Below are 15,793 nucleotides of genomic sequence, written 5' to 3'. Positions count from 1 at the left end.
CATCCAAGAATTTTTCATTTATGTAATGTAAAGGAGGTTTCCCCCTCGAAGAGGCTGAATTCTAAGGCGTTGATCTATCTTTTCTATCTTTTCTTGAGCTGGTTCCACAACATTTGGTATCAGAGCTTTGGATTCTAGGGTTTCACTGCTCCAAACAGGTCATCGTGGAATTTTCACTATAACTTTTTTTCTGTGATGTTTCGGAAGTCGCAAAAGGAACCAATTTGAGAAGAAATGGCTCTGAACCTTGGGTCTGAATTTCAGAACTTTTCGCACGATATTTGCGGAGATATGATCTGAGGAAGTTGGTCTTTTTGCAGACTCCTGAATTACATTCAAAATAGGTGACCTGGGGAAAATCATCATAACTTCCTCTCTGGGGATCGGATTGAAATTTGGTAAGAAGGTACAGAAAGAGGACAGACTGTAGTTTCTTGTGTTTGTGTTTCAAATTCAAAGGTTGAAACAGTGACTCCTGGCATGTCGTACAACTTCGCTCTACTGAACAAGTCTAAAAGCAAGTCACTGTGGGAGATTTCACATAAATATTCCTTGGAGAATCCAATTTGGCTCAGACTTGTGGAATTGGAAAGAGGACACAGAAGGCTACTACAGGTAGCAATTTCGGAACTAGATGATTTGAAATTACAGAGATACATCAGATTCAATATCAGGCTTCCATAAAGTGAAAAAAGGTGTGTAGTTTTTTTTTTTAATTTTTGTGTAAGCTTGGTTTAACAGAATTCAAAGGGAATAGTAAAGCATTATTATCGGTAACTGATGCCTCGAGGAAAGAAAATGCGAACACCTAGTAAGGAACCTGAAAGCTCTAGCATGACTCATGAAGAAGAGGAAGAAATGCTACATGATATATCAAAATTACAAGAACAAGTGCAACAAATGTCACGCTCACAAAAGCTAACAGAAGCTAAGATAAGTGGCGTGGAATCTAAGATAAATGGTGTGGAATCTAAGATAAAGGGCATGGAATATAAGATGGATGATTCGAAGACAGATTTGAAGAGAGACATGGCAGATTTGAAGATAGATTTGAAGATAGACATGGAAGAATTGAAGAAGTTGCTACAAGAAAGGGTCAGTAATGGTGAAAAGGTAGTAAAGGAAACTCATGATGAGAACAAAAGAAATGTTAATCATGATTCCATAGATGCTAATGTTGGATTGAAGAATCACCATATTCCAAAAATCGATATGAGGAAGTTTGATGGCAAGGATCCCGCCACATGGTTATTACAGATGGAGCAATTCTTTGATCTCAATAATGTGCAAAACGCACAAAAGGTACCTATGGCAATTGTATATTTGGAACCAAATCAGTTTGTATGGTATCAATGGCTTTGCTCTCGTAAACAATTTATCACTTGGGAAATTTTTACGGAAGAATTGATAGCACATTATGAAGATATAAAAAGTAACACTTTTTTTAGCCAATTGATAAGTCTCAAAAAAAGTGTTCAGTAATGGAGCACATTGAGGAGTTCCAAAAATTGAACATAAGGGTAAAAGATATTCCAGAGGAGCATAGGATTGATGTGTTCATAGGGTCTTTAAAGGATAATATCCAACATGATGTTCGCCTTTGGGAACCTGATTCATTAGAGAAGGCATTCAGGTTAGCAAGAAAAATGGAAAGAAAAATTATGGAAACCAGGAAGCATACCACTCACAACTATAAAGACGGAAGTGTTGTTGCCCCTAGTCTTCCACAACCTATAACGTTGACACCACAACAATTGGAAGAAAAAAGAGCAAAAGGGATTTGTTACAGTTGTGATAGCAAATACACTAAAGGTCATAAGTGTGCTGAGAAGAAATTATTCTACATAGATTGTGAAGAGGAAGAAGAAAAGGAGCAAGAAAGGTCAAAAGAAGAAGATATACTCCAGGAACAAAGCCTAGATGAAGAACAAATAAATCCGACCATATATTGTAATGCATTGGCGGGAATTACCACTCCTCAAACCATCAAGATAGAAGGACAAATCAAGAAGAAAAAGGTAATAGTGTTGATTGATTCAGGAAGCACCCACAATTTTATTCATTGTAGGGTAGCAAAAGAATTGAATTGCTTCCTATATCTAGCACTAGAGTGTCAAGGGATGATTGCAAATAGAGGAACAATAAATTGCTCTGGAAAGTGCCATAATATCAAGCTATCCATGGGAGAATATGTATTGACTAGCCCAATGCTTTCCATTCCAATTGGAGGTGTTGATGTTGTACTAGGAGTCCAATGGCTACAATCCTTGGGTACAATAGCTTTTAATTTTCAAGAACTTTTCATCAAATTTTCTACAGAAGGAAAGGAAGTTGAATTAAGGGGTATTGCAGGGAAACCAGGAAAGATAATCAGCTCTAATACCATGACAAAGCTTCTAAAAAAGGAGCAAAGAGGTGTAATTGCACAATTATGTTCGCTAGATGTTTCCACATTGGAATCATCTATTTCTCCAGATCCCCAAAAAGTCCTCGACAATCTTTCCAAGGTATTTCAGACTCCAAAAGGTCTCCCACCTGTTACAGACATTTTTGTGCCTTACAGCATGAAGCATGAAATGTCCATAATCTAAGGGATCCAAAGTCCCTAAACATGTTGTTCCTACCCCTAGAGGAACAAGGCCAGCAAACCACAGCACTGAACAAAAGTTCTCCACCTGAAAACACTCAAAAACAAGGAAATTCTGGATCATGTCCACTGCTCCACTGAGCATCTGCGCTGAATGTCAACTGCTCCACTGTCTACCTGCGTTGAATTTCAACTACAAAGAAGGCTACCTGCGCTGGGCGAGTTTGTACATGTGGCACAGTCATTCCTCAAGGTGTCAATGCCCAGGAAGCTTCCAAAATGACACTTGGATCAGGGAATTCGACTGGTGATGAGTAAGAGGTTCTAGATCTCCAAGTGGAAGCAAGAACCTCCAAGTGGACTCAAGAACTGAAGTGAGAGAGGACACTAGTCAGCTTCATGCTAGCCTCAAGCTGACTCATCCTTTCTCCAAAACTCCTATATATAGATCTCTCTCATGAGGTCTAAGGAGGGTGGAATCTTGTGAATGTAAAGAATTGCTGTTGGTTTGAGTTTAGAACTATTGGGTGATTTGATTTGAAGGAGGTGAAGAGGAGATTTCTTTCTGCTGGGAAGGTGATGCTGGATTGGGCCTCTTATGGTTGTATCACTTCCTGAACCTTACTTCTTCCATTAATAAAGCATTTGAGGTTCTTCTATATGCATGTGTCTCAATGATGTATTGTTATACTTGTGTATTTGATTTATTCTAATCCTTGAATCAATTATGAATGTATGCTTCTTGTAGTTTCCCTCTCTTGCCATTTTGCAGGATCTTGGTGTAGCTGGGCCAGTGAAAGAGCAAGGAGTTGGGGGCAAGCAGCAAGGAGAGAAGATTGGATCAACCATTAGCGAAAGACATCGGTTAGTGGATCTCTTTCTCCCCTCTTTTACATCTCATAAAGAAGTAATCTCAGATAGCTTTGCTTTGATTGTTGCTAAGGAACTATCACCCTTAGAGTGGGATAGGGTCATTCCGTATTGGATACTTTTCCCAACAACAAATTGGCGACTCCGCTGGGGATCGTATCTTGTTGGTTGTTTGTGTTTTTGCTATTCATTTCCTAAACATAGGGAGCACCGAATCGAACTGCATTTGGATCTTTCAAATGCAAAGTAGAAGGCAGCTACTCTAGCTTTGTTTCTGGGCATGTTTATGATTTGAAGAGTTGATCCACAAGGACTCTGAACAGCTCTTAGTGATAGATTTTCATCCTCCTTTGAATCATCCTTTAGTGTGTACTTGATTGGTAGCTTTGATTTGGCCAAAAACTGTTGATTTTTGAGCAATCTGTGACCCAGAACCCAGAGAAACGAGAGTTTCTCTCTTCATTGCAGGCACTGTGAAGGCAGTATGCATTTCATCGTAGGTCTCGAAGGGGATACCTACGATGAATGTCAAACTGACAGTGTTCTACCTGCGCTGAACCAGTGTGGCCTTGTGCAACTGGGGTTCTCTGCTTTCTCTTGCCCTGTTTTCATCCCTGTTTTTGCAGCCTGTTATCAGTCAATGTACCTATCTGAAACCACCTTTCTTTGCCACTATTCCGCCTTGGTTGTATAAAGAAACTGTATTTGTTCTTTGTGTATTTCTTACATCATTTGCAGTTTCCCATAACGAAAGTGAAGTAGTCTTGCTGTGGCCTCTTAGATCTAGACCTGTGATAAGTGTTGTTCTGATCTTAAGAGTTAGTTTGTTTGTTGTTCATAGCTGATTGAGCTTTTGCTTTCGTCATATGGTTTGAATTTATGTATTTCTAGTGTTGAAACAAGTAAATCTTAAGGTGTCTTTTGATTTTGGACAAAAGCTTGTTTGCTTTCACTTGAAATTGAATTCAAAGTTATACAACAGCTTTCTTTTTGTAGTACACCAACATTAAGAAAGAGAAAAGAAATACCTACATTGTGCATGTGCATTTTGACAGCTTGCATGTTGATTTAGGAAAAAGTGCATTAGTGTGTGCTCTATGATCTGTGTGAAAAGATGATGTCTTTCTTTTCCCTCAGTAGTTAGGATTTTCAAAGTTGAAAGATTGGAAAGCTTTCTTATCATCTTAGACTACATTTAGGAATTTGTATCATACATCTCGTGGTGAAACTTGAAAGGAAAACTTTAAAAAGATCAGCTTAAAATATATTGAATGAACCTAACAACGCTTTGCAACATAACGTTCATCGTAGAGGTCTAGGTAGAGACGTGTTCCGGCGTCGTTAAACATAGTGACTGTCGATCTCGAAGAAGGTGGGTGATTCCTCCTGAGAGTCGGTGGCACTAATACGGATTGTGCTCCCACGTACCATCGCGTATATATTGGGAGACCCCTATAGGCATATATATTTTATCCTTAGGAAGCCGTGTCGGCCGCCCTACTGATCGCAATGCAGTGAACACAACATTCACGAAGATCGACCACCCGTACCGTAAAACGTATTCTGTTGTTTTGCGAAAGTTTTGGCACACCCTCTGCCTAGATCTCCAGAGCAGTTTCTTTTGGCCTTTTTCAAACTCTATAACAGAAAAAGTCCACCTGAGCATTTGTCACTTCGGGCTCGTTAAAACATCGAAGGAGACTAGAGTCATCTTTAGCTTTTTCTCGACTCTTTAAAACTGAAAAAGCAAGTCGTGTCTAAAAGCATCTAATAAAATTCATTCAATTCGGAAACACAAATTTCCCCTTTTAATATTTTGGTTGATCGAGTAATCCGCAATCGTGGAAGAAAGTCAATTGAAACCCCGTCGTTCGCGGAGGCTTACGAGTCAACCGTCTTTATCTCCGGAATCGAAAACAGTACGGACAAAGCGAACTCGTATAACCGGTTCAAAATCTCCTATCAAAGTTAGAACTAGTGTTCCAACTACATCTGAGGTTCCAGTTACTCCAAACATTTCTGGAAACCCTGCCTCTATAGAAGAAGTTCAACAGCCATAGAAGGACAATAATACTGATCCTAGTCTGGGGGAAAATACTTGTATAACTGAACCAGTTCCATCTGTAACCGGTCCAGAGACTTTTGTTCCTCAAACAACTATCGCTGTCGAAACAACCACTTCTTCGGCACCAGAAATATTTTACGGACCTGACGGTCTTCCTCTTCCACCAGGTTTGATTGCGATAGAGGAAATTGCAGAGGATCCGCAAGAAAGTACTCCAACCCATTTTGGAGTCGGGGTCACTCTATTTCCTTCATCAGAAGTTAATCCACCACAAGTGGAGGTTCCTGTAGAATCGCTAGGCAATCTATTAGATAGACTTAAAATGTCTGAACAAACGTCATCATCTAGGACTGTGTCAAACGACAAAGCGACAACAGAAGCCCCTGTTGTCACTCCGACAATGTTTGCCGGCATACCAGCTGTCCCGACTAGCTCACAACAGCTAGAAGGAGTCCACCAAGGGACTATTTCGACAGTATGGTCTGTTCCAGTTTGTTCATCCGGAGTAATATCCGGCAACTCTTATGTTGAGACTCGCCAAATTGATCCATTTGGAGGTCAATTTGAGCAATCCAGTCCCCAAGGACAATCAATCCCCTTGAGTTCCGGATTGCTACCGTATGGGGGGCAGTATGCCCTTTCATTACCCCCTCCGGGAGGGTACCCATACGGGGGTTCACAATAGTATTCAGGTTATACTGGAATTACATCAAGTAGTTGGGTACCTATGCTACCTCAACAACCAAGGGTTGTATATTCTATGCAACAGTGTGTACTATGACGAACATCCCAACCACACCGGCTATTGTAACAGTGTCACAGGTTCAAGCGATGCCTGTTGCATGTCAACCTCAGGTTGTAATGCAACAACCCCTTGACCATGGGTCACAACCACAATCACCAACTGGTGGGGCGACACAGGTCCAAACAGGTACAATTACCCCACACCTCGGTCCAATGGTTAGCATAGCACAACAGAACATGGCTTCACAACCGTGGCTAGTGCAATACCAACAACCACAATTCCAGCAGGTGTACCAAGGTTCTGAGTAGCAGATCTTTGCGAACAGTGGACAACCGTATATTCAAAACGGTCAAAACCAACCACTTTACAGTGGTCAAGTCCACCAACCGTACCAGTCATACCAACATCAATTACATTATGTTGGTATTCAAAGGCCCACTGCTCAAGCGATCCCATCGTACCCTGGTTATGCTTCGCCTAACCTGAATCAACAGTTACCATTCGTGGCGACTTTAGAGTTACCCAATTTACACCGGTTAACCAACGATCTAATTGCTTATGCCCCTTGGTGGCCAGCGATTCCTCATAAACTTCCACCTGGCATTCCTAAATTCAATGGAAATCCAGGTGAAAACCCATCGAATCACGTGATGACTTTTCATCTGTGGTGTTCGTCGAACACCCTAAACGACGATTCGATAAGGCTTCGCCTTTTTCAGAGGACATTGACAGGTCCAGCGGCTAAATGGTATATTGAATTACCTAGAGCCTCTTTCGACAATTTTAGTTCCCTAGCCACGACTTTCTTAACCCATTTTCAATTACCGATAAGGTATGAAACGGGAACAGAAATATTAACCAACTTCAAGCACACAACTGCCACCCATATATTTGATCATATACATGAGTGGCGTCGTCGTCGTAGGATGGTGAAAACATATGTTCCCGATCAGCTGTTAGCTGAATGGTTTATAAAGTCATTACTTCCTGCTATAACGGAAGATGTGGCAAAGGGGGGAGTCGTAACAGAGGAGAAAGTTATCGCTCGTCCACAGTATTTGGACTTAGTTTATACTCAGTCCGACACGCTCTACGAAAAAATACCTGACGCTCCTAGACCGGAATTTTCAATTCCTCCTCCTCCTAAATCCAATAGTGACTCTCATGCCGGTGATGGCGTGATTGGCACGACAAATGCGAAATCGATAAAGGCTTCGTCAAAGAAAGCCCATAAGAATTCGAATCAAAATGCAAAACAAGACAATGCAAAATGCAGAACAATTATTGATGAGGGAGCATCTACATGTATTATGTCGATGAGTTGCTGGAAAACATTAGGATCTCCAACCTTGTCACGATCTTCGACGACGTTAAAAGCTTTCGACGGAAGGACTTATACCTCGTACGGTATCCTTAATAACTTGAAGGTTGAACTAGGAGGAAAAACAGTAGAAATTGATGTTGCAGTCATCGATGGAAATCTTGACTACAACATCCTACTGGGTAGACCATGGATTTATGCCATGGCAGCTGTTGTGTCGACTTATTTTAGGAAGATCGCATTTCCGTTTGAAGGAGGGATTACGGTCGTCGACCAACAGAACTTCCTCCCTAATGGTTCACAAGTTACAGGAAGCATTCCCATGATCCATGAGAGCAACCATTCGCTTCAAGATATCGGAGTAGGATTATTGAAAGACCCCACATTGATGGGAACTTTCGCGCTACCACCTCCTATTTACATAGGAAATATACCGTTTGTAGCAACCTGCAACATGATATCTTCCATGAAGGTCGCAAAAGACAATGTCAACATGGATCATGCGGTTGTTTTGCCCCCAAGCCCTTTAGAAATATTGTAGCAATCAATATTTCAAGCATGGGAGGCAAACCCAAATGAACGCTCGTCAAGCGTTTGGGTAGATAGGTCTAGAGAATATGGAACCCCATTAGATCCTTGGTCGAAAGTACATGGGACTGATGAAGGAATCTTACAATCAATGTTGATTGAGGGGACACCATGGAATGATCACCACCATCGTTCCCTTCTTCCGGAATATGAAGAAGATACTCAACGTGACCTTTATCACCCTTCAGTTTTTGAATTCCTAACAAATACTGTAAATACGGTGGATTCCGAGCGAAACTTATCCAATATTGAAGAGACTATAGCCATAAATATCTCGACTAAAACAAATGTTGTAGAGAATATTTATGTCGGCAAAGGTTGTTCCCCTTCAGAACTGGAAATATATAACGCTCTTTTTCGCGAATTCAGAGATGTCTTTGCTTGGTCATATGATGAAATGCCAGGCATTGACTCGATTATCATTGAACATGAAATTAAAATGTATCCTGATGTCAAACCAGTAAGACAACGGCTTCGGCAGGTGCACCCCAAGAAAGCCGCTGCCATTAAGGCAGAAGTCGAAAAACTTCTCCATGCTGGATTCATCTACCCGGTTCCTCTAACCGATTGGGTATCGAATATTGTCCCTGTTATGAAAAAACAGGGGACGATTAGAGTGTGCGCCGGTTATAGGGATGTAAACCAAGCTTGTCCAAAGGACAACTACCCTACACCCTTCATCGTCCAGATAATTGATGAATGCGCCAGATGTGAAATCTTTTCATTTATGGATGGATTTTCCGGGTATAATCAAATAAATATCTGCCCACAGGACCAGTCAAAGATTGCATTTATTTGTCTGTGGGGCACATTCGCTTATTGAAAATTACCCTTTGGTTTAAAGAACGCAGGGGCGACGTTTCAGAGGGCGATGAATTATCCCTTCCATGACATCAAGAACATTGTTCAACCTTATCTCGACGACCTTCCGGCTCATTCGCGAAAGCGGACTTATCATCCGCAGCATTTAAGAGCGATATTTCTACGTTGCCGACACTACAAGATAAGACTCAATCCACACAAATGTGTGTTTTGCGTCGGTTCTGGTCGTTTACTTGGCTTTGTAGTCTCTAAGGATGGGATTCGTCTCGACCCCTGCAAGGTTCAGGCAATCATTAATTTGCCTCCACCTTCAAATTTGCTTCAGATTCAGAAACTCCAAGGGAAAGCAAACTTTCTGAGGAGGTTCATTCCAAATTATGCAGAACTTGCTAAAGGTTATACTCGTCTTTTGAAAAAGGATTTACCTTTCGTCTGGGACCAGGTGGCGCAAGCTTCCTTTGATGCTCTGAAAGATTGTCTAGTAAAAGCATCATTAATGTACGCCCCAGACTATCAAAAAGATTTTAACCTGTATCTGGCTGCAGCAGATACGACCATTGCAATGGTTTTAGTTCAAGAAGTCGATGGAATTGAACATCCTATCTATTATTTAAGTAAAAAATTAAATGATACAGAAAGTAAATATTCTTATGTTGAAAAACTAGCGCTTGCAGTTGTTCAAGCGATTCAAAGATTTCGACATTATGTCCTCTTTCAGAAAACTACCATCTTGTCAGATTGCAACCCCACGACTTATATACTGTCGCGACAATTGCTGGGGGGCAAATATTCAAAATGGATAGCGATCCTTCAAGAGTTTGATCTGGAATTTGTAATTCCAAATCAAAGAAAGCTCTAGTTTTCACAGAATTATTATGCGATCTCCCATCGTCGTCCAACGATGAAACATCAGAAGATTCAATCGTGGACGAAAGTTTGTTTCTGATATCTACAAGCAATGAGTGGTATGGAGATATCATAGTTTATCTCCAAACCCAAAAATTCAGGCCAAACACCTCTCACTCCGAACAAAAACGTATACGATACCGAGCAAAAGACTACATGATCGTCGGTGATACACTTTACCGTCGTGGTATCGATACAGTTCTGAGGAGGTGCCTTACCCGTGAGGAGGCCGAAAAAGCCCTGAATGAGTGTCATTCAGGCGCGTGTGGGGGGTATCAATCTCGATATGCAACAACACAAAAAATCTTACGAGCAGGATACTTCTGGCCAACCATGTTCAAAGATTGCATAACCACAGTCAGAAGTTGCCATGATTGTCAAATTTTTGATAGCAAAACCAGAAGACCACCCGCACCTTTACAGCCGATAGTTGCTGTTGGGCCCTTCCCCAAGTGGGGCATCGATTTCATGCAATGTAACCCCACCTCGACCGGGGGGCATGGGTATATTATAGTCGTTGTTGACTATTTTACCAAATGGGCCGAGGCGATGCCTACATTGGATAACACTGGTGAAATAGCTGCCCTTTTCTTTTTCAATCATGTAGTCGCCAGGTTCGGCGTACCACAGGCTATAGTGACAGATCATGGGTCACATTTTCACAATCAGATGATGGTCGAATTAGCTGCCAAGCTAGGGCTATCTCACGACAGCTCTACCCCGTATTATCCGTAAGCCAACGGACAAGTTGAAGTAATCAAGAAAGTCCTGAAGCGTATGTTGCAAAGGATGATCGGAGTTCATAAATGAAGGTGGCAGCTAATCCTGCACTCAGCTTTGTGGGCTTACCGAACGTCGGTAAAGAACGCAACCAGGTTCACACCTTTTCAATTGGTGTATGGCCTGGAAGCAGTCTTGCCAATCCAGTGCGAAATTTTGTCACTTAAACTCGCAATTGATCTCCTCCTCGGAACTTCAGAGGAAGAGGCTCGTTTCTTGGAATTAATCCAGTTGGATGAAACCCGTTGTGATGCCACTCTGGCTAATGAAGCCCATAAGAAACGAGTCAAGGCTCAGTTCGACAAAAATGTCAAACCCCGTGTCTTCTCAGAAGGTGATTTGGTCTTGCTTTATGACCAAGAATCCGATAAATTGGGAGCAAGTAAATTCAAGTCCTTATGGATGGGCCCCTATATTGTTAAAAGGGTGTTAGCAAAAGGAGCCTACGAGTTAATGGATTATGACGGAATTCCACTGGCGCAGCCCCACAACGGGTTGTACCTCAAGCGTTACTATGCTTAAATAGTAACCTGCATGCTTTTGTTGTATTTTGTTTTCGCTAAAGTATTTGTTGTGGTCGAGTGATCCACCTTTTTCATTTGTTGCAGATGTCGAACCTTCTGGAGACATGTGTTGGATATGCCGACGGAGCGAGTCGTAGTTCGCGGAACCTATCCTTCGTAGCCTGGGCCATTTTTGATCCAAGCGGCGAGTTAATAAGTTTTAGAGGTGTGTGTATTGGGAAATCAACGAATAACATCGCTGAGTATAGCACGTTGATAGAACTACTCTCTGATGCCATCACACGTGGCATATGCCGACTAATTGTCAGGCTAGACTCACAGCTCGTAATACTACAACTCAATGGTATATATTCCATTCGCAATCCAGCTATTTATCGCATGTTCCTAAGGGTTAAGATTTTGGAAAGAAAATTTGATTCAATTCAATACCAGCATATTTCCAAAAACTTAAACACATTAACTGACTCATTAGCAAACTATGTGTTAGATAGACATTTGCAACATTTATAAAAAGGACACATCATCAATGATTGTACATATGGATCATATAACTCAACCAGAATAAAACTCGAAAATCAAAATATATATAAGCTGTTTATCGTTCATACATAATGTTCTGTAACCAAGACAAAATCGGTCATAGGACCCAAAAACTCAAAAGTGCTAGGGGGCACCCTAGCCTAGTGGTGCTCATGATAGCACGACACGGCCGGTGCAATCATGCGCAAGAGACGAGTCCATCGTCTAGGCACACCAGTAGTATGTCGCTGCAGCTGTAAAGGTAACTCATCAATCCTCACATCGGGAATGTCAAGAGTAAGGCTCTCAACCTGCTCCTGGACAGCTGTAAGGGTCTCAGCATCGTCAAGGTCGTGGAGAATAACTCTCCCAGCAGGCTCCACTGCCAGGGCAGCAACTGGCGGTCTCGGACGAACTGTCGGACGAACAGGACCAACATCTTCATGCACCCAATAGTATGATTAAAAGTCTTGATAGAATAAAGCGCAGCGACATTATGAATAAGAACAGTAAACAGTGATATGGTCAAAGAGTTTACCAATAGCGCCCCACTGTTCGCCATCCGGTAACACCAAATCCGGATCACCTCGGAAATCCATACCCACATATGGATACTCGGAAAAGACCATCTCCTCGCGCTCGAACCACCTGAAGAAGGCATGAGTAAAAGTAATCTGAGGTTGACCAGCATGCCTAGACATGTGATCGACCCACCTCTGCATGTGTGGCTCGGTCGGAGAAGGCAAGTCGAGTATAATATACTGAGGCTGCATCAGTGGGATTTTCTCCAAGGCAAAGGCAGTCAGAATAGAACCAAATCCAAAGTTCTTCAGCTTCCCGTCCTTTACCTTGGTCAATTGACTTTTCATCTGAACAAGTACTGCATCACACCAGTTGAATACTTTCGGTTGGAGACACTCCAAGGCGTGCTGCACATAAGATCTGTTGGCAACATGTAGAGCTGCGCTACCGGCCATCCTGACAATGGTATACAGAATGGACCTGAGAGACCTATCAGTAATCTCATGGATAACAACCTTGCCGTCTCTGCTCAGCTGGGAACCTTCCCTGCAATACTGGCGGACATAATCTCTCACGGAGTCAGTCCCCCAGGCTGAACCTGACAAAGAAATGGGGGCACCTCGCCTTGACAATCCAGTCAAGAAGTAAATGTCCTCTATGGTCAAGGGGATGGATTTTCCCCTAATATGGAATACTTGGTTAATGGGATCCCAAGCATCAAGCATATACTGCAGCAAAGTGATCTGTGCTCTCATGCTAGAGATACGGAAAAACTTCAGCAGGCCACAGTTCCGCAGCGCGTTCATCGTGACAGGGTCATGGAGGGAAATCATGTCCTCCTCTTCATGTTCTCGTTCTCGCCATGTAAGGGACATTTTGTTCAAAGATCCCTGCAAAACAAACAAGAGAAGGAGTAAGTTCCTGAGTTTGATGAAAAACTGGCGAAAATTCATCAAAAAAGGTGCTGCAAACTCAGTTTTTTGAGCCCAACGCAGGCAGGTGGTGTCCTACCTGTGTTGAAGGTCAGGCTGCCTTAAGGCAGCTTGACATTCAACGCAGGTTTCGAATGGGAAACCTGCGCTGAAGTTAGGGCGCCCTGGCAAAACCCCTGAGGCTCAAAAAAGCTCAGAAACAGGGACAAAACTGAAAAAGGAAACCATGAAAAGAAAGAGCTAGGGTTTAGCTCCTACCTGGTCCAGACAGCACTGAAAATCGTCCACAGAATCTCCCGGAATCAGCTGGTGAAAATCAAGGGGGAAGAGGCACCTCCAGAGCTCCAACAAACCAAATGCAAATGAAATGGTAAAATGAGAGGTAAAAACACTTTTTAATATCTTTTTACGTAGTTCAAAGCAAAATATTAGGGTTTTCATCTCATGATTATGTATTTCTAACAAAGTTTGTTGCAGCAATTGAGAATGCAGTATTATCCTTAAAAAGAGAAAAGCTATTTATGGTAAAAATCAAAATTTGACTATATAATCGAGCAGTTTTAGCATAAAGTTCATGCTTGTTAAAAAATAAACGCAAGGTCCGAGCAGTTTTAACGCGATCTTCATGCTCGTTAAAAAATAAATATAAGCAGTGAGCAATGTTTCCTCCAGAGTTTAAGCTCATTTTTAACTAAAAAATCAACCCATCCGGGTAAATAACCGCTGTGATCGTAAATTTATCAGCCATAAAAAGCCTTGGTCGTGTTTGCACCTGCCACCTCCACTTTCATTTGGCCAATCGTTCTCCTCCATATGATTGTTTACCCATTTTGAGGAACAGCTGCGAAGAGTGATTTCACCTAGCCATCCTTGTGACACTGTCGTGATTGGAAAATTCCAACCTGTACCTGGAATCAGTTTCTATCCCTGTTTATCACTCGTTCCTCAAAAGACGAGTCTTCTTTAAGATCTTTTCAACTAACTCGTAAAATATGAAAAGATTGCCGAGTTTTGGCCTTCCAGCTCGTTAAAGGACCAGAAGAGCTATCCCTCCTCTAGATTTTAATCTTTTTGGACTTGAGGGATTATTGCACAAAAAGGTCGAGTGCTTGTTTTATTCGGCTCGTTAAAGTTATCGAAAACTCATCCCTTCTGTATTGTTTTATACTTTTTCGGACTTAAGGGATTAGATGACGAAAAAGGAATTTTGGAGTTAACTTTATGTACCTTTTCAGACTCTCTAAAAATGAAAAGGACCGAGTTTTCCTTGTCGTTAGACTCGTTAAAATGATTAAATAGCGACAAACTTGTCTTTAGACGAGAACGAGTTTCCCTATCGCTAGGCTCGTTAAAACATAGCGATGGGCTTGCCTGAAGGGCAGGTTATAGAACAAGCATATGTTATCCTCCTCATGCTTGACAAAAATAAAGAGGTACTGGTCAGAAATGACTGGGGAAAAATTGGGAGAACCTCAAAGCTTTAATGGTAGCAAGTCGCTCTTGAACATGACACTTTTCCTCTGTACCACATCGGGTTGGGTTGTTTCATTCACCGGTCTCATCACCATGGTCTCACCAAACCATCCACATTTGGGGTAATGCTACCGATCCATCACATCAGTGTCATTATATGTTCGAGAGATGTTGTTCAGAAAGAGTCAACCGTGTCCCATCCACTACCATACGTCATCTTTCATCCTTTCATGACCGCCACCATGAATCATATTTCACAGATCGTTTTCACCGTCATCACAATCATTAGCTCCGTTCCGTGTCACTGATTTGGGATTCATTAAGGCCCTCCTTTGACGGATCGCTTCTTGTCGACTTCAACTCATTATCCAAGAAGTTGATCTAGGAACAACCCCCTCAGTACTTTGAAGCTTGCATGCCTCAATGGCAAGTTTCTCACTTCCGGCGACAGGTATACATCAATGACCTTTGACCGAAAGATTCTGCGTGGTGTTCGACGCCAAGTCCTTTATTCACACCACATGGATTGTACTGCCGTACCTTGAGGGTCATCATCATTATCGGTGATTCCTCTCGTGCTTGTTAACAGTTTACATCATTGACTGGTAATCAAGCGATGTCTTTCCATGTTCGACTCCAAGAAATTCTCACATGGATCGACTTGTACTTAGAGTGAAGATCGGACGAGTTTGAAGACCTCGGATCTAGTTTCATCCATCCAGGCTGCGATATATATTCAGGAAATAAAGACATTGACATGTGCAGCAGATGATCATCCTACTCAAAGGATGATAATTTCAGCAGAGAATTATCAGTCTACCATCAGACGATTGTCTGTTCTATGTACAGAAAAATGTATTTATAAAGCTGAGCATGGGAATGCCCGCCTCAGCTAGATCATGAAAGAAGTATGAAAAATAATCTATTGTATTGTATCTTATTACAGGTCACCTCTCAGCGATTGAATGAACTTCGGATCCTCCTGATGAAGCATTTCACCCGATAAACGACCTCATACTTTAGGGGGCAACTGTTATAGACATTTTTGTACCTTACAGCATGAAGCATGAAATGTCCATAATCTAAGGGATCCAAAGTCCCTAAACATGTTGTTCCTACCCCTAGAGGAACAAGGCCAG

The sequence above is a fragment of the Pinus tabuliformis genome, chromosome X (genome assembly GCF_031772625.1).
Source record: "Pinus tabuliformis cultivar Carrire ecotype Pingquan chromosome X, CPIR1, whole genome shotgun sequence".
Taxonomy (NCBI): domain Eukaryota; kingdom Viridiplantae; phylum Streptophyta; class Pinopsida; order Pinales; family Pinaceae; genus Pinus; species Pinus tabuliformis.
Note: the sequence above shows the minus strand (reverse complement) of the source record.